The following is a 26,474-nucleotide window of genomic DNA, read 5'->3' as shown; positions in this document are numbered from 1 at the left end:
TGTGGAGCAAAGAGACCTGAGCATGGAGCAGTGCAAGTGTTGCTTAATTGTATAATCAGAGAATCACAGAATGTCTGGGTTGGAAGAGACCTTTGAGTTCACTGAGCCCTGCACCCTGCTGTGTTCTGGGTGCCCCCCCAGCTCAGGCTGCCCAGGGCCCAGCCACCCATGGCCACGGACACATCCAGAGATGGGCACCCACAGCTTTGGGCAGCAGTGCCAGAGCCTCGTTGCCCTTTGAGTAAAGGAATTCTTCCTCACATCTGACCTGCATTTCCCCTCTTCTAATTTAAAACCGCTCCTCTCTGCCCATATCTGTACTGAAGTAGTGAAGCATCACACATTTACAACCTGCTTAAGCACTTTGACACTTTTTGCCCTTTCCCATGCTGGCTGCTGTGATTTCAGAGGCTGCAAATGCCCTGCTGGTGTGAACTCCTGACTCCAAGCTCTCACAAGTTCTCCTGGGAAGCAGTATGGCAATGCCTTTGGCAGCGTGAACATGAAAGCAAGGTGGGTATCCAGTCTATGACAAGTAGGTGCCAAGAGGAGAGGTGCTTCCTTGCCCAGAACTACTTCAGGGCCTTTTAATTAAGGAAAAGAAGTTACTGGAGTGGAATTATTCCCTTGTGCAGATGTTAGGAGTGTGCTCCACATCTGTGCGTGCCTGCATTCAGCAGCACGGTCCTGCTGCAGTGCAGACACCAGGGGCTCTGGCCCTGCAGCTCCCAACACCACCTGCCTTCTATTTCTAGGGGAAAGAAAATAATAATAAAAAATCCCAGATTTAGCTTTCTGTTGGGCTCTCACATCCGTTATAATAAACTTTGTTTCTACATAATGAAGTATGTTCCTGCCTTGGTAATGTGTGATAAACTTGGTTGTCTGTGATCCTCCACAGCCACACATGCAGCTCTGAAAACCAACTTACTTTTCATTGTTTGTGCAGGTCTGCAACCAACCTCTGTCGCGTTTGGTGATTGCCTTTGAGCAGAGGGTGCTCAAAAACGTGGATTCTCCTGCTGCCCTGTAGCAGCAGTTCTGCTCTCAGTGGTCTACTCTCACCTCACCCAGCACTGGTGCTGCCTTCAGCACGAAGTGCTAAACTCCCGTCTGAACTTTAAAGGTGGTTTGATGTGGTAAGAAACAAGAGAGACCTCAGTGATCTCTGTCATTACTCTGAAAAGGCATTTTGCTGACATTTTTTTTACTTTTTTCTTTGCTAAACTAAGAGAAAGCACAGAGCAGACCAGAGGGCAGGCAGAATGATGCTATGTTTAGGACTGAGTACCAGGCTGAGGAGCTGGAATGCTTCATTCCATCACAGGCATTGATAGCTGGGACCTCAGGTGAGCCTCTTCATTTCTCTTCCAGCTCTCCAGCTGAAACATAGCATTGCTAACTAGTCAGAGGGAGTTTTACCCTGCTTTGTTCTAATATTTGGAGGCTTGGACTTAAGTGTGAACTAATGGGAGACTTGAACAATTAGATCACCTGGTGTAATAACGTCTAAATTCCTTGCTCTAATTGCAAAGCTACTATGCGCAATGTTCATATTTTCAGTGTGCATCCTGCAAGTGGGGAGAAGAGGGGCATGGGCACCTCGAGGGCTGGCACAGGGCTGCTCTGTACCCAGCCTGGGTCTTGCTAATGAACTAAGCTGGTGTTTGGAGCAGCGGGGATGGCCATGGGTCAGACAGGCAGCCGTGCACATTGGCCACTGCTCCTCTGCCTCCTACAGGTGGTCCATGCCTTTGAACAAGGTGGCCAATGCTCTCCACTGGGTGAAAATGAAAGGGGTAGATCCAATAAAATCTGAAGGTGTAAAATCTATCTGAAGACTGAAGGAGGAATTAACATTTATTCTTCTTCACAGATTATTGGCAAGAAAGGCATTTAGATTAACTGATGTAATAGCACCTAATTTCCTTGCGAGATTGAAAATTAGATGTTGTAATGACATACCAATACTTGGCTTTCTGATTACCAAGCGTATATTAAAGTACATATATCCCATTTAGATTTCCTAATTTGCTATTATTTGCCTGTAGATGATAACTTATTGCCTTAAAATACTGGAAAGAAGAACTGTCTTGATACTTTAGGCCTGGATATAGTTTTGACCTTAACAAAGAACGAGACGGATATGAGAGAGTATATTAGATGTTGTTATTACTGTAATAAAATGCAGATAAAAATCATAGTGCAGAAAGACTGTAAGACAACTATTAAGCATTTGTCATATAAAGAAAATAAAAACTTAACTTATCAGATATTCTGACACTTTAAAGATTTATCATGAAAAAATACTTCCAACAGCAGAGTGTTTATGCAATATGTCATTGATGAGCTGTCTGCTTAAGTGTTTAAAGAGTTTGGAGAAAGATGAGAAAAACGTCAAAGATGGGCTTTTCATTAGTTTGACAGATGATCTCACTGTATTTAAATTTATATTTAGGAGTAAAACAGTACATTTTTAACAGGACGAGGTGGGCTCTTTGTTCTGTCCTGACCTGGTGGTTGGTGATCCCAGTCAAACCAAAGCTTGTTGACTGATGAAATGGCAGAGCTATACATCAGGCTATTCACTTTGCTGTTTGGCTTCATAAGATGCTTAGAGTCAGGGGGAATTTTTCTGCCGTGTGGTGATTGAAAGACTTTTTTTTTTTCTAATACCCTACTGGATTTGAAGTCATTGAGTTGATTAAGCTTAAAATTAAACATATCTTAAAAGCCTGATCGACTGAGACCCAGCTTCTGAACGTCTTCAGCATGAACCTTCCAGAGGACATAAAAGGGCTCGATGAGATAAGAAATGAGCTATCGAGTGCTGCTCTTGAGACTTCATCCTCAACTCCTTGAAGTCAACAGAAAGCTACTGAGAGTCTTCAGTGGGCTTTGGATCAGACGTTCGGTGTGTTAACGGTAAGAGTATTTGCGTTCACCCAGTGAGTCTCTATGGCAACACCTCACAGGAGCTGCGTGCTCTAATAGAGTTTTCTTCTCATTGATTTTGGTGGCTTGTGCTTCCTGTCTGCCTTTTAGCCCACCATATCTCAATCTGGGGACCACGGCATGGCCAGCATTTCAAAACCGCGGCCGAACACTGGGCGCTGTGCCTGGCTCCTTATCTTCATTAGCACCCAGCACACCTTCATTAGCAGCGTGGCACTCGTGTGGAGCCAAGGTATAGAAGAATTTGTGTGTGCAAATTTATTTATAAAGACAGAGATGTAAATATAAGAGTGAACGCTACTGCAGTGATTTCCATCCTCTCCTTTTCCTTTTGGTGAGTGGGTGCTGGTATTTGTTTTCAAGTAATATCACAAAGTAAATGAAAGGGAAAATGGAACTCAAATACGTTCATTTTGTAATTATGCAGACTAAAAATGAGAATTTCGGAGAAAAATGTCCCATGTTAGTAGTATTTATTCCCTCTTGATGATGACTTCATTGATAGTCCTCTGCAGTGCCGTTTCAGAATATGTTTGCAGCGAATGAAAGCCTGGAGCAGTGAACCTTTCAGTGTGAACCTGCTGTGATGGGGCTCTTTGCCTGCAGCAGGGCTTCACGCTCGCCACAACAGCAGTGTTTGAGGCCTTTCCCAGCACTGTGTGCTTCTTTGTGAGCATCCATCAGTGCACTGGGCATGCCGAGCAGAGCCCAGCTGGCTGCGGTGGGAGAAACACTCAATTCACATTTAGACATTTACTCTCTGGCCATAAATTTAGCTGTCTTAATTTTGAATTGGGTCCCAGTGTTTCTGCTAATGATTTTCTTGAAGCCCTTCTTAAATGACTTCAAGAAAACAATAATGGTATTTATGGTAAGAGTCCCCAGTTTGCAGAAATGTGTTAAAGATATCAGATGCTCTCAGTTTGAAGTCACAAAGGCTTTTGCTACACTTCTGCATGTTTTGGATAAGAGAATCTGCTCTGTAAAAGGCTTCTCAGCCAGACGTGCCTCTTGGTTTCCCTGTGCTATGACAAAGGACGTATTTGACTCTGCTGGTCTTTTTGCTTTTTAGTTTTAGCCAGCTCTGCAAATTATTCCTTCCTGCTGGCAATGTGTGTCTTGATAGCTTCCTGTGTGATGGGAGCAGCAGAGTCACAAGTGCATTTTTTTGCTGTTCAGTGATGCCTAGCAAAGTGCATCCCGTGAAATGCCACTTCATTTCACGTTTCTCAGTTCCGAATTCATTTTCACATACAAAATATGGCAAAATTCTTGTTGCACCAGACACCGGGGCACACTGGGAAGGATGCTAAGTCATTCACTTAATTAGGCAGCAATTGGTGCTGGATGGAGCACGCCGCAGTGCAAAGCAGCAGTGTGGAAGTCAGGGGGATGAGCTGCTCGGGTGCTCTGCGTTGGCACAATCTCAAATGTAGGTATCCAAGCTAGGCCCCACTGCCCTGCTCTGCCCTCCAGATGAGCAGCAGAATGACAAGTGCTGTATTTCTATACCTTTAAATGAAATAGCACAGTTTGGAGAGCACAAACTTTCCCTGATTTGCTATTTGTATTCTCTCTTATCTTTGATTACCTTTGGCTATGTGATCTAACCGTGTCCATTTATTAATGAGGTTCCTCATGGCCACTTCAGGCAACGCAGGAAAATTGACTGGAGGAGCTCATGGAGCAATTTAAGGCCAAATCCTGATTGCAGAACATAATGAAGTATGCTAACTGACGCATGGAGATCCTGTTGATTACTTTAAACAATCTTAAATGAAAGAAGACAAATGACCTGTGTGGGTGGAATTGATGCAATTGGCATACGAAAAGATACTTAGAAACCAAAAAAAAAACCAATTCTTTTCCTTTTTGGGAAGGTGGGATGATGATAATATTTTCCTTTCCCGTGTACAAATAGCATGTGATGACACAGCTGGGCTCTTCCATCAGTGGGCACATCGCTGCCAGGGCACAGTCCCCATATCAAGGAGACGTACCGAGCAAAAAACCCAACCAGCTTCTCTATTTCTGTATCAAGTAGCAATTCATAGCACCATAGAGCTGTTCAGGCTGGAAATGACCTCTCACATCCTCAAGCCCAGCCCTACCATTCCCACTGCCCACATTCCTCAGTGCCACATCCCCACAGCTCTGAACAGATCCAGGGATGCTGACCCCACCACCTCCCTGGGCAGCCTGTGCCGGTGCATCACTGCTCCTTCTGAGGAGAAATTGTTCCTAATGTCCAACCTGAACCCCTCTGTGGTGCAACTTGAGGCCATTCCCTCTTGTCCTAATCCTTCTCCAAACTTCTGCCACTGTCCCACTGCCTTTGGCACACCGTGCTGCCTTCACACAGCACGTTCTTCCCAGCGCATGGCAGCAGTGCAGCATGGCCAGGTTTGCTCAGTGACAGCCAGGTAAGACAGTTGCTCTTTTGCATGTGAAGCGCTGTGTCAACGGGCATATTCAGGCATATGAACTTTACAAATCGTTCCTTAGGAACAACAATTAAGGTGCCATTTGCATACTTGTGTTAAGGAAATGAGTAACATTTATCATCAGCGTGTTCTCAAGATGAAGTCAGGTGTTTTGGCACACCCTGCATCTTTGGCATTCATACTCTGCATCTCTCAGCCTGCAGCACGGCTTCGTCAATAGCTTTCATGGGCACAAAGTCCTTAAAATGAAAAACAAGAGTTTTATATACAGATGTAGATATTTTGGGAAGGCACATGCACTTACTTCCTTTTTTAATTATGTAAAATATTTCGTATTAGAGGTGAGCGTGCTGAATCTTCTTTAAAGAATGCTGCTTTAAGGGTCTCATGGCTGAAGATGGTTATATTTGCCATAAGGAAGCACAGAGGGCTTTTACCAGCGGTCGTAGCAAGTGATATTTCAGAACCTTTGTGTCACTCCTTTGGGTTTATTTGGAATGACCCCAGTACAGTTTTATGCTTCTCGCAATGCCTTGTTAAATACTGCAGTGGTCGGAAACAACAGCAAGGTAAGCACTTGTTCATGGCTAACAAAACATCCCTGGCAAAAAACAGCAAACACTGCCGCTCTCCAGGGATCTGGCTTGGAGTGCATGAAAAACTCTTTATTTCTGAGAGTTACTTCTAAAATTCTTGACCTTCAGGAAATGGTTCAATTTTCCCATAAATAAGCAATGACTTTCACATGTCAGTGGGGGAGAGTGAAGAGATTGTTCTCTTTCTGTGAATATTTCTCAGCTGCAGAGCGGCGGAGGCAGAAGCCCGGCGTGGGGTCCTGCAGCAATAAATGGGGCCAACCCTCCTCCTCCTACAGCCAGCTCCCATCACCCCCTACATCCCCATGTGCAGGCACATGCGTTGTACATCCAGAAGACACAAACTTGTCCTTGAGGCCAGGCTCCACTTGGATCCATGAGCAATTTCAGATTTCCTTTCGTTTCAATAGCACTCGCTCAAGCCAAAATTTAAGAAAGAAAAAAAAGTTATCAAAGAGATAAAAGCCTGTGATGTACGGATATTCTGCCCTTTCTTCATTTTCGTGTTCACGGGGTTCACTTTTGTAATTGGGTGGGGCTGGAGAGGGAAGATGTGGCATTGATTTCTTGCGAAAGCCTGAAGTCGCTGCAGGTTAGCATTCCGTAATTATTTTTGTCATGAAGATGAATGCCATCCTAAAAGAGTTGGAAGCTAACGGCACCGTGGCTTTGATATATGAATATTACAGCTTTGAATGTTGGAATGGCATTATCGATGCTTTATGGCTTTATGACTCTGAGACATTTCTTAGTCTCTGATTCAGAAATACATTTCCTACGAATTTTATAGCGACTTTTGGTCTTTGCCTTTTTTTTTTTTTTTGGCTTGCCTTTGATTTCAAACTGCTCCTTGAAGTGAATTTAAAAGAGCATAGGATTTTAGAGCTATGAATTCCCAAACTTAGGCACTGAGGAGACCCTTCCCCCCTCCCCAGGCTCGTGCCCTGTGATGCCATGGAGCGTATTTCTGCACTCCAGCTCCTGCTGGGAAATCACTGCCCTCGGAGATAGCTGCTGCAATGGGAAGCAGCTCATGTGCATTATATTTTCTGAAGTGTGCAGTCTCCTAGCTATACAAAGATCATGCAAATGTGGTATTTAAAAGAATATACTTTCAGAATTGTAGTTTTTAAATGAAAATGGCATCGTTTTGTTTAGAACGCGTTTCTCCCCTCACCCCCAGCCTGCCAAAGTGCTTCAGCTCGGCGCGTTACAATAAGCACGATTTCAAATACGTCTGAGGAAGCAGCAAAATGGAAGACTGCCCTCTAACGTCAACAGAGCCACCAGAGGGGCTGAAATGCAGCAAAGGGCTGTGGAGGAGGATTGAAATCAGGGAGGGAAGATTTAGGTTGGATGTCAGGGGAAAATTCTTTACAGGGAGAGTGGTGAGGTGCTGGAACAGCTGCCCAGAGAGGCTGTGATGCCCCATCCATCCCCGGAGGTGTTCAAGGCCAGGTTGGATGGGGCCCTTGGGCAGCCTGGGCTGCTATGAAATGTGGAGGTTGGTGGCCCTGCCTGTGGTGGGGGGTTGGAGCTTCACGATCCTTGAGATCCCTTCAAACCCTGGACATTCTGTGATTCTGTGATTCTGTGAAATGGGTCTCAACTTCTGCAGGTGGGCAGCATTTTGGGGTGGAAACCAACGTGTTGTAGCAGCAGTGTCTGCTACACTGAAGGGCATGCAGCAAGAACTGCACTGCTCTGTGCCTGCTCTGTGGTAAATACAGCTTAAAAAAAGGCCCCTGGGACTTTCTGGGGTTGAGGAAAGGTCTGTGATTATGCAAACATCTCAGCAACATTGTAGAATCACAGAATTGCACAGGTTGGAAACGATTTTAAAGATCATCCAATCCAACCACAACCTAACCATGCTACCCTAACAACCCTCCACTAAATCACATCCCTGAGCACCACATGCAAATGGTTTTTAAACACATCCAGGGATGGTGACTCAACCTCTCTGGGGAGCCTATTGCAGTGCTTAACCCTTTCTGCAAAGAAGTTTTTCCTGATATCCAACCTAAACTTACCCTGGCGCATCACCATTACCCCATCACAGTGCTGGGTTTGGGGAATGGGAACTGGCTCAGACCTGGCAGTGTCTAGCAGAGGCTTGACAGAAGGTGTCAGAAGGTATTTCAAAGAGATTTGCTAAGTTCTGCAACTATCCCGTTGCTGCAAGCTGCTGTATCTCCTTGTATTCCTACAGAAAACCCTTTAGAATGCCAAACAGAGCTCATTGTGTTACTACGTGGGTGTTTGACAAGGTGGGCTCCATGAAAAGGTAGGCTCTAAATACAAAATATTTTCTATTGTGGAGCCAGCTTTTTCAATGCACAGATCAAAGTAAGCACCAACTGGATCTGTTACAACTTCTTACTTCAAAAAGTTTACCCTAAGAACACTATTAAAAAAATAATACTAATCAGCCTTTAAATTAATACGTGCCAATGAAAGATTCCTGAATACGAGGCATGAATCACAGTTGGAACTCCAGCTCTGTTTACATCCACATCATCATTTCTGCCTTCTTGTGAACTGTCTGCTCCCGTGTTTTTGGAGTTGGTTTTGCAGTGCTGGCTGATGGCAGACTGCTGGGGGTGAGGACCACTGCTGGTCCTCAGCCTGGGACTGTGGCTACCAAACCATGCAGGAGTATTTGGGGAAGGGACATAAAATGTTTCCCTCAGCACTCCCGGCTGCGGTGCTTAATTTTCTGATCATCCAGCCAGCTCATAGGAATATTCACAGGGGAAGATCACCAAGGTGGATGCAAATTCAGACATGATTGAAACATCAATCACTGGCTCACTGAAAAATATTTACAGTGTCTTCTAAGTTGAGAAAGGAATCATTTAATGAAATGTGCATGCTAGGGGGGTTTTGCGGGGAAATTTGATGCCTAACATTTGCACTCTGTGCAAAAACTGTGCACTCATCAGGAACTGTGAAAGGCCAGAAAGGAAACAAAGACCCAAAGGGTTTCAAAGAGGCTAGCCAGAAACCTTCCTTTTTCCATTGGAAATTCCAGATCATAAAAAATGAAGTGATCTGAGAAGAATCAATCAATCTTAATGGAGTCATAGGGAGGAAGCCAGCCTGTCAGGCTCCCGTTTGCTCCCTTTGACTTGGGATCCATGCTGACCACCCATCTGAGCACCCAGGCCAGCGTGGAACACTGTGCAACAAGAAGCTGAGCTCCCATAACCATCCTATACATCTTTCTTTGGTTTTGCCACTTAACAGTACTTCTCAGTTTCAGAATTTCTTGCACTGAAGTTTCTGGTCATCCGTAAAAGAGAAGAGCAGCAAAGCAAGCTGAAAGCTAATGACTGTGATTTATAGACAAGTTGTCCCAGTTTAACGGCGCACACAAGTTCCTGTCTCTAAAAAATTGGTGCACTTATTTAAGTTAATAAAAGTATTTATCCTTTTTATTTCAGTGATTCTGAGATAATCCAAAGCAAGCTGGGCATTCAAGGTGCTAAGATGCCATAAAAAGAGAGCAAAGTGCCAAGCCTTGGAGGGCTGCTGCCTCACAGAATCACAGAATGGCCTTAGTTGAAAAGGACCTCAAAGATCATCTGATTTTCATACCCCTGCTGTGTGCAGGTCACCAACCAGCAGCCCAGGCTGCCCAGAGCCACATCCAGCCTGACCTTGAATGCCTGCAGGGATGGGGCATCCACAGCCTCCTTGGGCAACCTATGCCAGTGCCTCACCACCCTCTGGCTGAAAAACTTCCTCCTTGATGGATGGTTCCCAGATGGCAGTGCAGGTACTGATGGTGGGTTGTGAGTCTGGCCTACGTCTCATCATGTCCTGCATGGAGGTGTTAACCCTGCTGCTGGTGGGGTGTCTGGGGCCAGCGTGAGCATAAGGGCACAGAGTTTGGGGTCTGCAGCTGATGGCCGTGCTGGCTCTGCACCCAAGGAGCTGAGTAAAGCTCAAAGTGCTTGTGCATTATTATAAGCATTTCTTTCTCGTGTTTTTTTTTTTTTTACATCTAAGCTATAGCATGGTGTGATTCCCAGACACAAAGGAGGTGTTCTGCAATGCATTGGCATCCGTTTGGGGTACATATGTGTAAGCTTAAGATGCCTGCTAGCAGATGGAGCCAGTGCAGATGGCATGGCTATCATATATGGGAAGGAGTGTTTGATTCCTGCGAGTGGGAGTGCAATGTTATTCTCAATCTGAGGGGTCAGAAGTGCTCTCACTTATCACTTAGCATTCATTGGTACCTGCTATTTCAGGACAGACAAATCTGTAAATATTGCATGTCATGGCTCATTACTGGAAGCTTGGGTGGGATCAGCGTTCAAGTGGTATTTTGAGAGAAGGCATTCAATATCCTGGGAGTTATTTCTGATAAATGCTGATTAAATGCTATTTCTTTTTAATAAATATCATGAGGAGAGATGAAGCTCTCCTCCACACAGCCATAACCTGCTTTGAATTAAAATTCAGGAGAGTGATGGGAACACGCCATTGCTGAACGTGTGGGGAGAGCAGGGAAATATTGCAGGGCTCTTGTTTTCGAGAAACAATTCCTATTGCTCTCTTTCAAAACGCAGTGCACCGTAGTGGGTAGAGAGCAGTATTAAATCTGTCATGCTTTTATCATGTTCTTAACATCTTGGTTCGAAATCCAAATGAACTTGCTCAGAAAAGCAAGGATCCCTCTAACAAAGCAGCATTCTGGCAGCGTAAACAACAGCTGAGCTCGAAAGGGAATGAAACCCCCATATCTGTGCTCTCCTGCCATTATGTAACCTATTAAAAGCAAAGCACTCTGCTGCAGTGACTGAGTGCTTTTATTGTACGGATTTTCTTAGAATTTTAATGGAAGAAACCAAGTAAGAAGTAAGATTCTTTCACTTTAAAAGCCGGTGGAGTAGACTGTATGGAAAGTGAGCATGATGCCTTTTATCTTTTCCTAATGAAAACACTGCCACCAGCTGGCTAATCCATGGTTTTGACTGGGGTTTTGCGCTGAAAAAACCCCACAGCTGAGATGGGAGGGGTATTTTAGGTCAAAAACACAAACTGCAGTCCAGACACCTGCAGGTGTTGTAAAGGATTAATTTAAAATTAGGAGTAAAAGAAATAGGTATAACCGAGGCGTTTGAAATAGATGGAGATCAGTTTGCTCTGCTTTCTCAGGTTCAGGGATTTTATCCCTGGTGGTGATGGCTCACAGCGGCTGGAAGGTCTGATGGCTGCATGTTGTGACAGCTGCACGTAGTGCTGTTACGGCGTTTGGTGCCAGGGCTTTTGGATGGTGCCATAAATGCCAACAGCTCTTCCCTTGGTGTTTTCCTAAAATATCCGTGGTGGCTCAGAGATGTCAGCTGCGCTGACATTTCAATTGCCATGTTGGTTTTTACACCTCTGCTTGAGACAATTCATGTGCTTGAGATTCGTGTGCTCTAAGCAGTCATTTCAGGTTCTCTGCAGATCCCAAGAAGAATGCATGTCACATTTGTAGAGTGCCATAACGTTATGTAATGATAACAACGTAATGATTGTTATAATCATGGGGAAGAGACATCTGGTGAATAGAGGCTGGGGTTTTTGGGTGCAGCCCCGTGCTCCAGTGGGATTCCCAATCATATTGTGTCCAAGAAGGGGAACACACTGCAGTCTCAGACACCACTCCTGCAGTAGATGTGCTTCATATTGCAGTAAAACCCTTTCCCTATGACTATGATCTCCTTTGGCCCCCAGTCATTTTTTTTCTTCCAATTCTTTCAGCTCTTTGAGGCCATGAGGAATTCCAGGCCTCAAATACTGCTGGTGCCTGCAGGAGGTCATCCTCTGTGCTTTGGAGCTTTTTGAGGCTCCATCTGAGTGGGAAGGGAGGAGATAGGTCAGGCTACACAGCCTGCATCGATCTCAGAGACAGGTGTAGCAGCAGCACCTTTCCATCTCCTGCACCATTCCTTTCCCCAGGCCTATGACAACAAATGATTTCTGCTTCCACTCAGTTTTCCTGTATTCCAGGCGCATTTCGCTTAGAGCTAAGAGCCAGTGATGGTTTTAGTTTGTAAAAGGAGGTATCATTTCCAGAGTAGGAAGAAAACCAGCGCCTTCTGTATGTCGAGCATGTCTGGAACAAACTTACCCATGGAGCATTTATTTACTGCTTAACTGGATGTGGGTGCTGGAACACAGTCTGGGTGTGGGTCAGTGCCATGCTCCACTTCCCAGCTGTGTTGGCAGACCGAGGGAGGAGCAGTATGGGCACAGCAAGGGCAGATGCTGTGTCCCCTTCACGAGCGAAACAGAAACTCAGTGACTGAAAACAGCAGCATCTCCTTCTTTTTTACAGCCTGCAGTGGAAGAGTCTTTTATCGATTTCTTCTGCATGTCAATATCGCAGTAGAAACATTGCAATAGAAACAGCCTTCTTAACGTGCACACAAGCAGAGCAACAATTTGAAACAAGTAAACAAAAACAAATAAAAACCCCTCCTGTCTCGAGATGGATCTTTCAGCAATTTGATCTAAACCTGTAAATACTCCTGTAGATAAAGCAACGTTCTGCCCAAGGATGAAAGCTGTAGATGAGATCTGTCGAAGCAAAGAACTGAGGATCCAGTTCTGAGAACCCACCTGGGGTTCAGGTATCACTATCCACCTTTAGACTAAGGTCTGAAATTCTCTCCAAGTCAGTTTATCAATCATTAAGATGCAGTTACCCCACAGGGGCAGCCTTAATGAGGAGCAGATCTCTGTCTGCGACGTCTGAAAACAAGTTGGCGATGAGCGTGTTGGTCTGTACCAGAGCTCAAGTTCGTTCTTAATATCTGGGCTGTGCATGATTGTCTTGAGAGCTCATTAAGCCTAATATCATATCACTTGTAGGCAGCGGAAAGCTGAATCAGCTGAGGACCGGTCCAGACTTTGAACCGTGTTAGTAGTATATGGATGTTGCAAATATCCTGTCTTGAAAGGCAGGCACCTACAAAAGGAGCTCTCCCCTCTTTAGGTACCCTAAGGGAGAAGTTCAGCACGAGTCAACTTCTTATTTCTTTTCACTTAAAAGTAATTCCAAGTTTACATTAAAAATGTTTACTGGTCATACTCATAGACTGGGATCTTTATGTTCTGTCTATTTGTTTTTATTTCAGGTAAGTCTGAGACTGGTCTTCCCTCAGAGTAAGAGCACAAACCAATCTAAAACTCAACGCTTTTAAAATCAATTAGATACATTTATTGGAGGAGAAATAAAAACACACTGCAATATTTTCTGCATAAACTCTAAGTTTTTTGCCAAGCTTTTCCTCTTACCTTAAGAGTACCAAGGCTTAAAATAATTCATGTTATTGGTTTTAACAAGAGGTAGTGATGAATTATTAAATGATCCCAAGTATTCTACAAGCATTATAGTTTCAAACCAACAGCCCACAAGTCCTGCTCAGGGCTTCTCGTGATGTATTATTCTCCCCAAACAAGCATGTGCTGCAACCTTCCGTGATGTGAGACCAAATTAATTGCTCCTGTTGTTCCTTGGAAACTAACATTTCTCTAATGATCCAATATCTCATTAGGCAGCACTAAAATACTGTTGCTGCTAAAGAGCCGTTTGCCCATAGAGGACCTCCTCAGCACCTGATTTGTTGTGAGCTGACAGCAGGCATAGTGCCTTAAAACATCCCGAAATTATAACTATGTGCACCTTCCACACCTAAGGAAGTGTGTGCTATTCTTCATATCTATTAACACGCCAAAATAGACTGTTGCAGTTCATCAAGTAATAAGAGTAATAGATAGAACCATGGAGTCATTAAGGTTGGAAAAGATGCCAAAAATCATCTGGTCCAACTGCCCACCTACCACCAGTGTTGCCCACTAAGCCATGTCCCACCCTTGCCCTAAACACCTGCAGGGATGGTGAGCCCACCACTGCCTGTGCAGCCTGTGCCAGCACCTGATGGCTCTTTCAGAGAAGAGATTGTTCCTACTACCCAGCCTGAGCCTTCCCTGGCTCAACTTGAGGCCGTGACTCCCCATCCTATTGCTGTTACCTGGGAGCAGAGGTCTACTCCCATCTCATTACAGCCTCCTTTTAGGGAGTTAGAGAGAGCAACGAGGTCTCCCCTGAGCTTCCTCATCTCTAGACTGAACCATCTCATCTTATAGATGGACATATACTGGCAGATCAATTGGTGTAATTGACCACTTTCCTCTGGGATGAAACTCTCTAGTCTAAAAGAAGCCATGTTTGTCCAGTAGTCCCATTAGTTTCTGTAGCCCTCTTGAAGAAGGCAGTACAGAGATGTTGCTCCAGTCCCGTGGCTTTGGGGATGCTGTAGGTGCCCACAGAGGCACTGCAGGGTGCAGGGACACATAAGGCACTTTCACCCCGCCTGGAAGCTCTTGTCCAGGAGGAGACATCTCAGCTTGCTGTGCTGTAATCCTGCCTTAGAGGGGAGGATTAGAGGAGGATTAAGCTACAGTGAACCAAGGTCACTCTATTCCCGAGTGACAGACTTCACACAGAGATTTAGTATAATTTAGAAAATACTGTTGACTTTGAGCAGCCGTGTGATTTCCCTGAGACTGCCTGATCAGACGCGGCCACAGCGCTGGGGGTTCAGCTTTGTAGGGGGGATATTTCCATTTTCTCCTCTCTACTAATATTGAAAAAATCTGGGATGGCCATATAGGATCGTGAGTATCTCTTCTGGCTGCCTTGGAGACAGTATTGCTCCCATCTATCACTGCTCACTGAGGCTGGTTGGAGCTGCACTGGTGCATGGGTGCAGATGAATAGTTTTACTGAGAGCTGGCAGATAAAGATTTCAAATAAGGATCCATGTCTGATTTGGCAAAGAAAATGTATTTCATAATTAAACAATAAGAACTTCCCCCTCTCCCCCCCCCAAACACACACAAAAGAATTTTTAATGTAGAAATCATTGCAAGGAGATGCTTAGATACCCACCTCTTCCCAGCATCTGCAGAGGTCATTCTGGATTCCGAATTTACAATTCAATTAGAGCTTTCCTTATCAACAAAAAGTAATTGAATATTTGAATTCAGTTAATCAGCTGAAGTCTAACACAGGATATGAAATGGCTAAATCTCAACTGAAGATGCAATTGGCTGTAAGTTTGGGGCATTCTGATGCTGTGGGACTGCTTTATTTTCTGGACACTGGCAGCTAGGCTGGCTCTGAGCTATCTGATAGCTTGTGAAGTGTAATTACAAGGGTAATTACACTTTTAAGTGCTTGCTTGTATGCATCTCTGACTCTCTGGGTATGTATATCTTCTAAACTACAGATCACCTGTAATCTGCATTTGAGAACTCTGCGTTGTACAATAGTTTATTATGAGCTACTTAGGAATGCTAATTACACTTACAATTATCACCAAGTCTGAAAGAAGAAATAGAGCATTTAGTGGGAATGGATTGTGGTTGTTCTGCAAAGGCAGATAGCTGATGACAAGAGTCAGTCAGATGTTGTGCTGCAGCAAAAGCAGTGTGCTGGTGGGAGCACATGTGAAGCAGCCATCTCCAGCCCCACGTGGCTGAATCTCTGCAGGAGACCACTTTTCTCTCCAGGGAGACCACATCCTAGTCTGAAGACTTGGAAGCACCTCCAGGCTCTTCTGCATCATCGTGCTAATGTCCTCCTCCTCCCTCTGTATCCTTCCATTCACCATAACTGTGAGTCTGCCCAGAAAGTGCATGCATGTATGGGGCTGAACCCAAGGCCCTTTGGGTTGAGCTGATCCTCTGGCTGATCCCAGTGGGCTTTGGATCCACTCCCATGGCAGTAACACAAGTTATGCAATATTGACTGTGTAATATTCATCTTTCTGTACAGACCTCATTAACTGTCCTTGCATTAGCTCCCTGATGCACTGAATAATTGGATAGTTTTCATTTTACAAAGAGAATATGTTGACCTTCAGTTAAATTCAAACAGATACTTTAGGGTACGATTTGGAAAGCTCATCCTGGAAAAAGAAGATTGTAATGTGTCAGGCATTACAAATATCTTTATTTTCTCTGTATCTGTTTCTGGAGCCTCACTTCTGATTCAGCACATTAACACCTGCAAGAAAAGCTGTTTCCCCAATGTTCTTGGCAGATTTCTGCTCAGGATTATTTTAGATTGCAACGTTTTCTTGATGATAAGATGTAAATAAACCCAAAGGCTCTTATTCCCCTTTGATAAATGAATTAATAGAATAAAAGATGAAGCAGGCTCTCTTAAAAATGTTTGCATACATTACACAGTTGTGAAGCTTTCTCACGCAAAAACATGAAAGTGGTGTTCACTGAAGTTCTGTGTTGCACTTTAGCAGGGTACCAGCTAAGCATCACATTATTAAGTTGACTTATTTCCCCAAGTCAGCTTTAAACACCTCCAGTCAGCTTCAGAAGTGGAAGAAAGAAATATCTCCATCTTTAGGAGAAATGAGGGGTTACGCATGCTTGTGATAGAACAGTAGAAATGGTGATAGCATTTAGCAGAAGCTTCTGCAAACAGAGCTGTTACTTCTAGGATGGCTTCCTGACAAGTCCAGAACAAATATTCTGACAGTGAATTGACTTCTAGATTGTACAAGCCAAACGCATTGCAAAATGCTTTGTGTTGACTCAGTCAAAGGTTTTCTACATTGTTAACAGAGTCAGTTCTTTCTAGAGAGTTATTTCTGTGTTCTTCAGAGCATTGTTTTTGTTCCTGTTGCAGGAATTAGTGCAGGAATAATCAGGTAACTCTTACGTATTTAATCCTGAGGAAAACCTTTTGTGGACTACAATGGGATTTGTATCAGCACCTTAAAATTATACCTTAGGAATTGGAAGGTTTTCACATAAAAATTATTCAAGACCTCCCAGGCTAACAAAGCCTGCTGCTTTCTGTCATGTTTCCCATGGTAACACGAGCCTTTCAGAAAAGAGGGAAAGAACTACCCTGAGGGGAAAAAATAAAGAGAAGAAAGGAAAATACAGGCTTATGAAACCACTTGTTTCCCAACGACTAAACACAGGGTGTGTTTTCATTACGTCTTTCTAATCCAGGCCAGTTTTGCCAAGGGGACATCTGCAGTCTTCATTGTGCCGTTAGCACATCGTGCATCAAAAGAGGTTTCTCCTTCTCCCAGGCGGCTCTTGCCTGACTTGCAACAGTACCAAATGAACAAACATGGGCAGTTCTGATGTTAGGAGTCAGGAAAAAAAAACATCACCCTGCGGATGTAAAGCTGAAAGAGACTCAAGAGGTGGCTCAGCCCCAAATCTTGTGTAGCCTCCAAGCAAAACCACGTTCCTCTATACAGCAAGCGAGGTGAGCGTCCTGCTGTGGGAGCAGCAAAAAGCAGCACTGCTGCCACTGGGAATGTGAAGGTCTGGTCTGTTTATGCTGCTCCTGGAAGATCAATTAGGAATTCTTCACGTGTCTCTTGTTGCCACTGTGTTGATCTCATTTTGCCTCATTTTCGGTGTCCAAAAAGAGCAGCTGGGCTGGCTGCTGGTTTCCTCCTTTGAAACAGCCTCCCTCAGTCTCCTCTTCCTGATATTAATCAATATCAGATCTTTCAACTTTTTAAAGGAAAGTCTTTCGTGGTTGGGTTTATTTTTTTCTGTTTGTTTGTTTGTTTCTTTGAAAGTTTGGTAGGTCAATCAGAATGCTGGTTTCATCTTCGATGCATCATTCTCTTCATGTCTTGCTGTGAGGAAAGATGCTCCCTGCTTCAAAAGCACCTTTCTGAATGCATACCATTTCCTGGCTTATCTAAGTTCATTTGTTTGGGTTTTCTTTTTCTTTCTTCTTCTTTATTTTTCCTATTTTGTGGCATTCTCTGTTCCTTTGTGAATAAGATCAGACCAAGATAAGATCCTTTTGGATCCACACTGAATTGTCTCCGTGTCTAAAAGTGATCAACGGATGAATTGTAGCAACTGAAACCCTTCAATTACTACCAAAGATCCTGTTATCCTGGAGTGCTGGAGTTACTCACTCTTCACTCAATACTTTATTTATGTTCATGTTGTGGTCACTGATGCTAATCTGCCTGCCGAGTTCCTGTCGCCTTCACGACTGTTTAAAAATACATGGAAGCAGTGCTGTGCTGATCTCAGCACCTGGACACATCTATCTTCATAGAAAACTCTACAGACGTGGCATTTCTGTCGGCAGCCTGACTGCACTCCAAGACAAGATGCTAACGCAGTTTTTTTTCTGGCTGTGTTATTGATTGGTGGTGGAAGCTCCAGGCTTACAGGTTCGTGAACAAGTAGCATTTGCTACTCCAGTAATTTAAGAGCTGGATGTCCGATTAAACAGTCTTGGTCCCTCCACAGTAGAGGCAGAGGCCAAAGTGCCCAAGGGTGGTTCAACCCACCTGAGCAATGTCTCATGAATCATCCTCTGGCTTCACATCCATTGCCACATCATGTTAGAAAAGCCTGGGTGACAAAAATGTTCCACATTTGGGCAGTCAACCTGCAGCAAGACGAATCCAACCGATTGCTCAGCCCTGCACAGACCATGCAGGAAGTTGACACAGCTCTCAGCCCAGGCCGGTTTGATCAATCCCAAAGGAAGAACATATTACAAAGTTCAGCAAATGACACTGATGAAAAGGTTTTTCTCTTCCAAATTTCCGTGCTGCTTCAGAACAGCAAGATGTGAGCTATGTCATTAGCTTTGTTTTTCTCGTCTTCTTTCTGTGATTTTTAAAGCTTTGCACATAAGGCAGCTGGAAATGCTGCCATATTTTGAGGCAGGTGACATTTCCTTATCAGATGTACTAGACAGTTGATGACTCTAGTAATGCTCTAATTATGTGTAGTGAGTTGTCTCTAAGTGCTGTATGAAAATGCTTACTGCATCATTAGCTACCTTGTTGTTTACTAAATGTCTTTTATAATACTATAGGGGCCCAAATGAAGGTTGTGTCAGTGATTGCATTCTGAATTTCTATTTTTAGGGATTTGTAATTCAATCATTTATTTTCACTTCGGGCTGAAATCTGACATCCGGATTCTCAGCTGAGACTGAGTTTAATTACTAAATTTAAAAGAAAAAATCACTGTGGATGGATTATATTACTGGGTTTATTACTGGGGTAGTAGTTTTATAGCACTGTGGGAGTATTTTACAGTGCCTTTCCCATTTGCACTGGAAAGAAGACTTCTTTAAGGCAAAGGTTTTAAGATCAGAGGTGCAGATAGCAGTTAGATGTGTGCATATGCCTGAGCATAAAATCATAGAATATCCCAATTCGGAAAGATCCTATAAGGATTAGCATGTCCAGCGGACAGACACGGCTCAAGAGAGCATTGCAGGGGAGCCTGGTTTATGCACAGGCTGTGTCTGCAGCCTGTTTCTCAGTGGTAGAGCCCAGGGACATTGGAGCAGAGCAGAGTGGGCAGCAGGAACAGCTCCTGGTTCCTTGCAGTGGCTTGGTGCACAAATTGCCATTGAGCGCCATGGGGAACAACTCGCCTTGGCGCCCAATGGAGATGATGCCAAACTGACAGTGGCTATTGGAGCCACAGATGTTAACTGAAATAGTCCAGCTCCATCCTCAGCCCTGCACATTGAGAAGTAATACAGTGCCACAGATCTTAAGTGCTCATTATTGTTGACTAATTGCTCCAATGTACACTCACTGCTTTTTCATCATTTTGGGGGTAATAACACGATGCCTCTCCGTGTCCTTAGAAATGTTCAGTTGTGGCACCTTGCAGTCGGTTCTTAGTGCTAAGAAGTTAAAAATATTAAAGCCTTTAATTGCTCAGAGTGAGGCTTCCTTCTCCTACAAAGATATGAAAGAAAAGAGAAAAAAACATAGAAATTTCTAGAATAACGCTTTGTTTTCATGCTGTGCATCCTAAGCACAGATCTCCAGTTAAGCTGTGAGCCAAAATGGATTTTGTTTTTCAGTGTGAATGTATTAAACATGCTCGTCTGAAAAAATAGTAATAATAATAATAATAATGCTTTTGAGAAGTCTCTGGATAGATGGAAATGCCAGTGAGATGTGTGCTGTGATGAAAAGAATACTTACAGCCCTGTGCTAGCATACAACTGCCAGGGAATTTAAAATGAAATTACAACAATTTAAAAATAACACAAAGAATTTATTGAGTTGCTATAAACATATCCAAATGTGATCGGCTGCAAAAGGATTTGTGTTGCTGGTGAAGTAATTAGAATGGCAATCTGACACATTGTTTGGCAATGTCTAATATTGGTAATATTTTGTCAAGTGTTATAAATAATCCAGAAATAGCCTGGAATTATCATTTAATGGCTGACTCAGCTGGTGCTTCCTAGGTGATCTTTCATCAGTGCAAGACTACACAGTCATTTTTAAAAGACTTGCCATTGTTTCTTATAATTTTGAGAAAGCATTAATCCTCATAAAGTGGGAGACATCCAGTTTTGAAGCAGTGTCGCATGGACCGGATGGGACACATTGCAGATGAGCAAGAAAGACAGTGTGAAATATCTCATCCAGAGGAGAATGCAGATGCATGGGGAGTGCTCTGAGTCAGTGATGTCTGCCATTAGAGGTGGTTATTATGAATACACGGTGCACAGTGAGTTCTCCAGCTCAGGAGCAGTCCTTACCTCAGGTGCGTGTGGAAGACGTCTAGGAGTTCAGAGACCTGATGCTGCTCTTGGCTCATGTTGGTGGTGGGACATGGAGCAAGACCTTTAGGCCCACCCCCTGACCTTACAGACTCTGGCTCTGTCGTTCCTGCTATTGCCTTCCTCTGGCCACGTGAAGAAGGAAGTACAGAGTAAGGATGGAGCTCCATTATACGGCACATGGAAACTGCAGGGAAGCCCAAGACAAGTGGGGAAGAGCTGATTTCCTCCTGCTACCTCGTGTCTTGGGTCTTGGGAGCATGGTGAGCTGCAGCAGGACCTTTCTCTGCTGTCTTGTCTTTCTTTAGAACATATTTTCTCATTCTGCAATGCCGTGGCTATGATATTGGGTACTAGGAGGTGATAAATACAAATTAAAAAAGGGAGTCTGTGTTTATTAAGAGTTTTTATTAAGTCAGTTAAACTTACTTTGCATAGCAGGACTTGATTACGTTATTTAATTATCCATCTAAAATTCTAGACACAAACTTTAGTCATAGTCATCTACATATAAGCACTGCCCTACTCATCCCTTGCTCCCCCTAAATCACTCAGTTTTAGTTATCTCCAGCGACTTGAGTAATAACACAGCACAACATCTTACAACAAACATTCCATTAACTTTTCTGTGTTTCAAAATAGATTTATAAAAATGCTTTTCTTGGTGTTTTCAATTACAGGAGAAAGCTGTACATCATGTCAGTGCCTCACATAATTCAACTGATAATCTCAGCAGTCAATTAAATTTTAAACGCTTCTCCGTTAAATACTTATTTTACCATAGTAAATAATTTAACGTGTTTCCATTTAAAATTGTTTCACATCAGAAAGTTTTCGATCTTCTTTTTTAATAAAGTCATGTCACCCTAATTATTGAAATAAAAGAACTTTTATTTAAAGATTTTTTTGCCAGTGCATTCGCTGCTGGTAACTCTGTACATACATTTCCATTTACTGTCTTAGCGATACGTAAAAATAGATGATGAATAAATAAAACCATTGAAATCAAGAGACAAAACTGAAATGCACTGGGCTGAAATACATCTTACCAGTACCCTTCGTTGGTTTCTACCCCAAGTTCCTTTGCAAAATGTGTATCTATTTAGTGTCACAGTTGGTAATGACCAATATGGCCCAAGTTATGGAATTACTTAGATAACTTTCCAGTGTAGCCAACTTTGATGTAGAATCTTTCTATGCTTGATCTTATGCAAATAGGCTCTTAATTTTTTGCTGATTATTTTGTCTTGCACTAACATAAATGTCATTTAGTGTGCATGGAGAATTACTCTTCATATACAACTGACATCTGAGATTTCCTCTTTGCATACTGGAATATGCCAGGTGACTTTGGTGATAAATGGGCAATAGATAAAAAGATATTTACAGAAGGGTGAGGATAATGTTTTGTTGTTGTATTTGTCTTTGTTTTGTTTTGTTTTCGGAGGGGATGATACCAGTGGCAGCTAAAACTTTGCACTGAGTATCCAAACTCTATACTGAGTGGTAATGATACTGGTGAGGGGTCTGGAGCACAAGTCTTATGAGGTGTAGCTGAGGGAGCTGGGGTTATTTAGTGTGGAGAAGAGGATGCTCAGGGTGCATTCTATAGCTTCCTGAAGGGAGGTTGTGACAAGAAGGAGGCCGGTCTCTTCTCCCAGACAACAAACAGGACTTGAGGAAATGGCCACAAAATGTGCCAGGGGAGACTTAGGTTAGACAAGGAAAAATGTTTTCTCTCAAAGAGTGGTCAGGCATGGGAATGGCTGCCCAGGGAGGTGGTGGAGTTGCCGTCCCTGGCAGTGTTCAAGAGGCATCTGGAGGAGCTGCTATGAGATTTAGTGGCTTAGTGGGTAATAATGGTGACAGGAGGACAGTTGGACTAGATAATCTTGTAGGTCCTTTCCAACTCTGTGATTCCATGATTCTATGATATAAGAAAGGGCTACAGAATATTAAAGTTTAGAACGATTGAACGGATGCTATTGCGCATCTGATATCTTGAACAACATTCGTGTAGTAAGGCTAAAGAAAGGTGCAGGTAGGTAGAGCACATGGCTGTGTGCAACAGGACAGGACAACACCAGCACGGAGAGTTGTGCCTGGCCCACCTGGAGAACCAATTTTACTGCCAAACGCTGTTCCCTGCTACGTAACCCCAGAACAAATACAACCCTTTTTATATCCTGCTTTCCTCACTGGCAGGAACAAACTGGAGCACGTGAAATCCAGATGACAAAACCCTGCAGAATGTATAGCCTGCATTGCTTTATTATCTTGGAACTGATGTGACACGCAGAGCAGGACTGCCCCTGTGTTAATACACCTGCTAACACTGGGGGTCTTGGCCTGCCTAAAACATACAAGTCAGGCTGGGAAAAGTCAACACCCAGAAGTTGTTTGTGCTGATTGCTAATAGACCAACAAGCCTTTAAAAATTATGTAAATGGGCTGGAAAATATTCTGCAGATGAGGCTGTGCTGCAATTTCATTTCATATATTTATCTCATTAATTTCATAGCGTGCGTTGGGTTTTCTGAGCACCGCTCATGAGCATAAACTGCTTATCCCTCCATCACTGTCTTGATGTCCCCTTTTTTTTGCTACAGGCTCCACTGGCCTCAGATTATTGTAAACTTCGTGGACAAGGATGTGTATTTAGACAGCATCCAGCGTGGTGGGACCTTCTCTTGACTTTAGCATTGCCATGGTGAAAACAGTACAGAATAGCCATCCTATGCAACATATGGAAAGTTGTGATAAGAATGTCTTTCAAGCCTCTTAATTAGATATGATTATGAGTACACTGTTGTCCTGCAAAAAGACATTATTGAAGTCTGTGAGAAAGAAGTTTCATGGGTAGCGGACCAGCTTGAAGGAAACTTGCTTATTTCTGATTATTTTGTATTAATTAAAAGCTTTTAAAAAATTAATATTACAGTAAATGTAAATCTTTATGTTAGCATTCATCGCTGTTACCCTCAGGCATTCTCCTGTGAAACAACCGCAGAGATATCAAAGTTAATAATTTCTGTACTTCAAAGCACTTTAAATTTTAATCCAAAAACAAAACGATGTTTTTTTAGAGAGGAAGCAGAGGAATTGTTCATGGAGATGAGGTAAGTTTTCGGGAAAGCACCCCGCTGAGCTCTGTGCAGCCATGCATTGCAGCGGGGCTGCTTCTCTCCCACACTGCAGCAGGCTGGGTTGGAGGGCACAGACACATCAGGAACAGTATTGGGAAAAAAAAATAATAAAATGTGTATTTCTTTTTTCTCAGAGTTGGCCAAAGGAGCACTTCAGAGGTGAGCAGGTCGGTGGACTTCACGGAATATGGTACCATCCAATGAAAAGGAAAGAAATACAAACAGGCCCAGAATTGGTCTGGTGGTTGGGCAACCCTGCCCATGGCAGAGGGGTTGAAACGAGATGATCTTTGATGTCCTTTTCAACCCAGGCCATTCTACGATTCTATGATGATCAAATGGAGAAGCACTGCTGGTGAGTGGTGTGCAATATCGGTGGTAGGAGTAGGGCAGTGTGGCTCAGCAGCATGGCTAGCTCTTTGCCATCCTGTTTCTCTGTGCAGAAAACAAGTCTCTTCCAGTGAGGTTTAAAACATGCTGAGTTTAAGTTTAGAAGCATCACAGGATGCGTCCAAAGTAAATAAAGCCTCACAGAGGGTGTTAAATTAAAAAGACACAGATGAAATAAATTTGGCCAAGCATGAAGCCATGGAAGTTCCTGCCCTACATGGCCTCCCAGTGGCACTGCCACTGAAGTCCCAGGTACCCATTGGTGACCTGATGCTCACAGCCTCCTGCAGCGTGCAGAAATACCTGCACTAAATATCCAACCAGCTTAGAGCAAAAACTTTCAGGGTCCTGAAGATCTCTGGGCAGCCTGGCCTGGTGGTTGGTGACCCTGCACACAGCAGGGGGTTGAAATTGGATGATCATTGTGGTCCTTTTCAACCCAGGCCATTCTATGATATGACTCTATGATCTCCTCAGCTCTGGGCTGCGATAGCCACTTGTTGCCTGCTGGATTGCAGCAGACACCATGGAGGGATAATGGTTCGCTGCCGCTTACAGGGCATGCATTTTATTTCTTTTTTGTGACTTCCTTCTGTTTAGCGCTCACATGGAGCCCATTAAATGACACAAATGGTGGATTTGGGTGTTTTGCTGTTGTTGCTTTTTTTGTTTCGTTTCGTTGTATGCATAAAAGAATCATAATAGTCCTTAAAAGCTGTTATTCCCCATGCTGGGGAAACACTCTTTAGCCACCTGCTGTAAAAAGTGTGTTCCAAATGGAGCATTTTTGTTACAAATAGTAACCTTTGGTGCTCAGTAGGTGTTGGCAGCTATCTGCTGTGCCTGCCCGTGCTCATGACCACACACCGTGGTGCTCTGCAGGCTCCATGCACTGGATTTTGCCACCGGGGTGCAGAGCACCAGGAGATGTCAGCTCTGTGAGTGCCATGCAGGTGTCAGGGCACTTTTCCCTGTGGGCTGCCTGGCTGAGCACACGATGCTGCTGACTCTTATTTAGCCCTAGTGCCTATCTGAGTACATGACAGCCACTGCCCTGGCCGTTGGGAGCCAGCTGTCCGGGTGTTTTGCATCAGCCAGATATGGGGATGCGAAGCCGCATGCATGTATTTTCTGCTTCACCTGGTCTCCTATCTGTAGCCCAACGGGGGACTGTAAGCCTTTGGAAGACTCAGCCCCAGCAGCGTCGTTTGGGAGTGGGCAGGAGTTGAGTGCTCCGAGCGCAGAGTGCTCCGCGGTCACCTGGGGATGAGGATCAGCCTTTCCTCATGGGCTGTGGGACCAGCGACCTCTGCTGCTGCAACACGTGAGTCGTAGAACGTTGCAGAGAAGCAGGGCAAGCAAGCGAATTGCTTGGTATGTAGAGCTGCTGACTTTTGGAGTTTACTATCTGGGGTATTTATTTATTCAAGCGCCCTATGCACCTCATTTACAACACTGTGGCTGGCAAGATTTTATCTGATGTGTGTTCAGACGAGCAGAATAGAATGATCAACTCCAGACATGCAATTTTTTTCCCTCTTCATTATCCCACCAATAAGGGAAAAAACAATCAAGAATTAAACAAACAAGAATTAAACTTCAATATACAGCTGAAGTGGATGGGAGATGGCAGGGTTACTCCAGCACGTGTCCCTGCCCAGAAGCCCATGCCATGGAAGCAGGGTTGGTGTGTGCTGGCCACAGGGCATCACTTCTTTTGGCCCCACTGTGTCACACTGCACCCTGCTCTCCTTGCAGACATTTGTCAGCACGTTATGATTCTCAGCAATTACTCATTTTTATAGGAAGGAGAATTTGTTGAGGAAAAAAAGGTCAAGGAAGATTAATAAGGAACAAAATGTCTAATAACTACACAATATTAGATGAAAATAGGAGAATGATTACTGCACACGCTGTGCTGCTTCATCTTATTATCCCACTTTAGTGGAATCCATAATTTACAACTTTAATAAACTCCCAACCTCTTTGGGCCAAGATATACATTGCTGTTATTTTTATTAGCTACATAATAATAAGAAGCAATCTGCAACATAATTGCCCTGCATAAGCAAACTTCTAATCACTTTTAAGAATATTTTTATGGCGAGTAACAGGGACAAAACCAGACAAAGTGCAGCCCCGAGACTGCATGTTTTCACCTCCAGGTTTCCAGCATCACACATTCTGCTAACGAGCAGAGGTCACAATTACCTTGGAATAGCTAACGGTGAAACCGGGGGATCAGTGCACCAAAGTTCAAATATTCAAAACTACAAATATTCAAATATTTATATTAACCCCTCACCGGTTTTAA

The 26,474-nt window shown here is 43.7% G+C and overlaps 1 long non-coding RNA gene across 1 annotated transcript; it reads left to right on the top strand.

Moving 5' to 3' along the window:
* The first annotated feature begins 415 nt into the window (after window positions 1-415).
* On the top strand, window positions 416-25,476 carry LOC122160428. The gene is made up of 6 exons (XR_006168815.1): window positions 416-513; window positions 950-1,126; window positions 1,233-1,349; window positions 2,735-2,925; window positions 23,905-24,125; window positions 25,319-25,476. It is a non-coding gene; the product is annotated as an uncharacterized LOC122160428 (long non-coding RNA).
* Window positions 25,477-26,474: the final 998 nt, after the last annotated feature.

The sequence above is a fragment of the Centrocercus urophasianus genome, unplaced genomic scaffold, assembly GCF_019232065.1.
Source record: "Centrocercus urophasianus isolate 14NV4802_14NV808 unplaced genomic scaffold, USGS_Curo_1.0 seq_17, whole genome shotgun sequence".
Lineage (NCBI taxonomy): Eukaryota > Metazoa > Chordata > Aves > Galliformes > Phasianidae > Centrocercus > Centrocercus urophasianus.
This window is presented reverse-complemented; position numbering and strand designations above follow the sequence as displayed.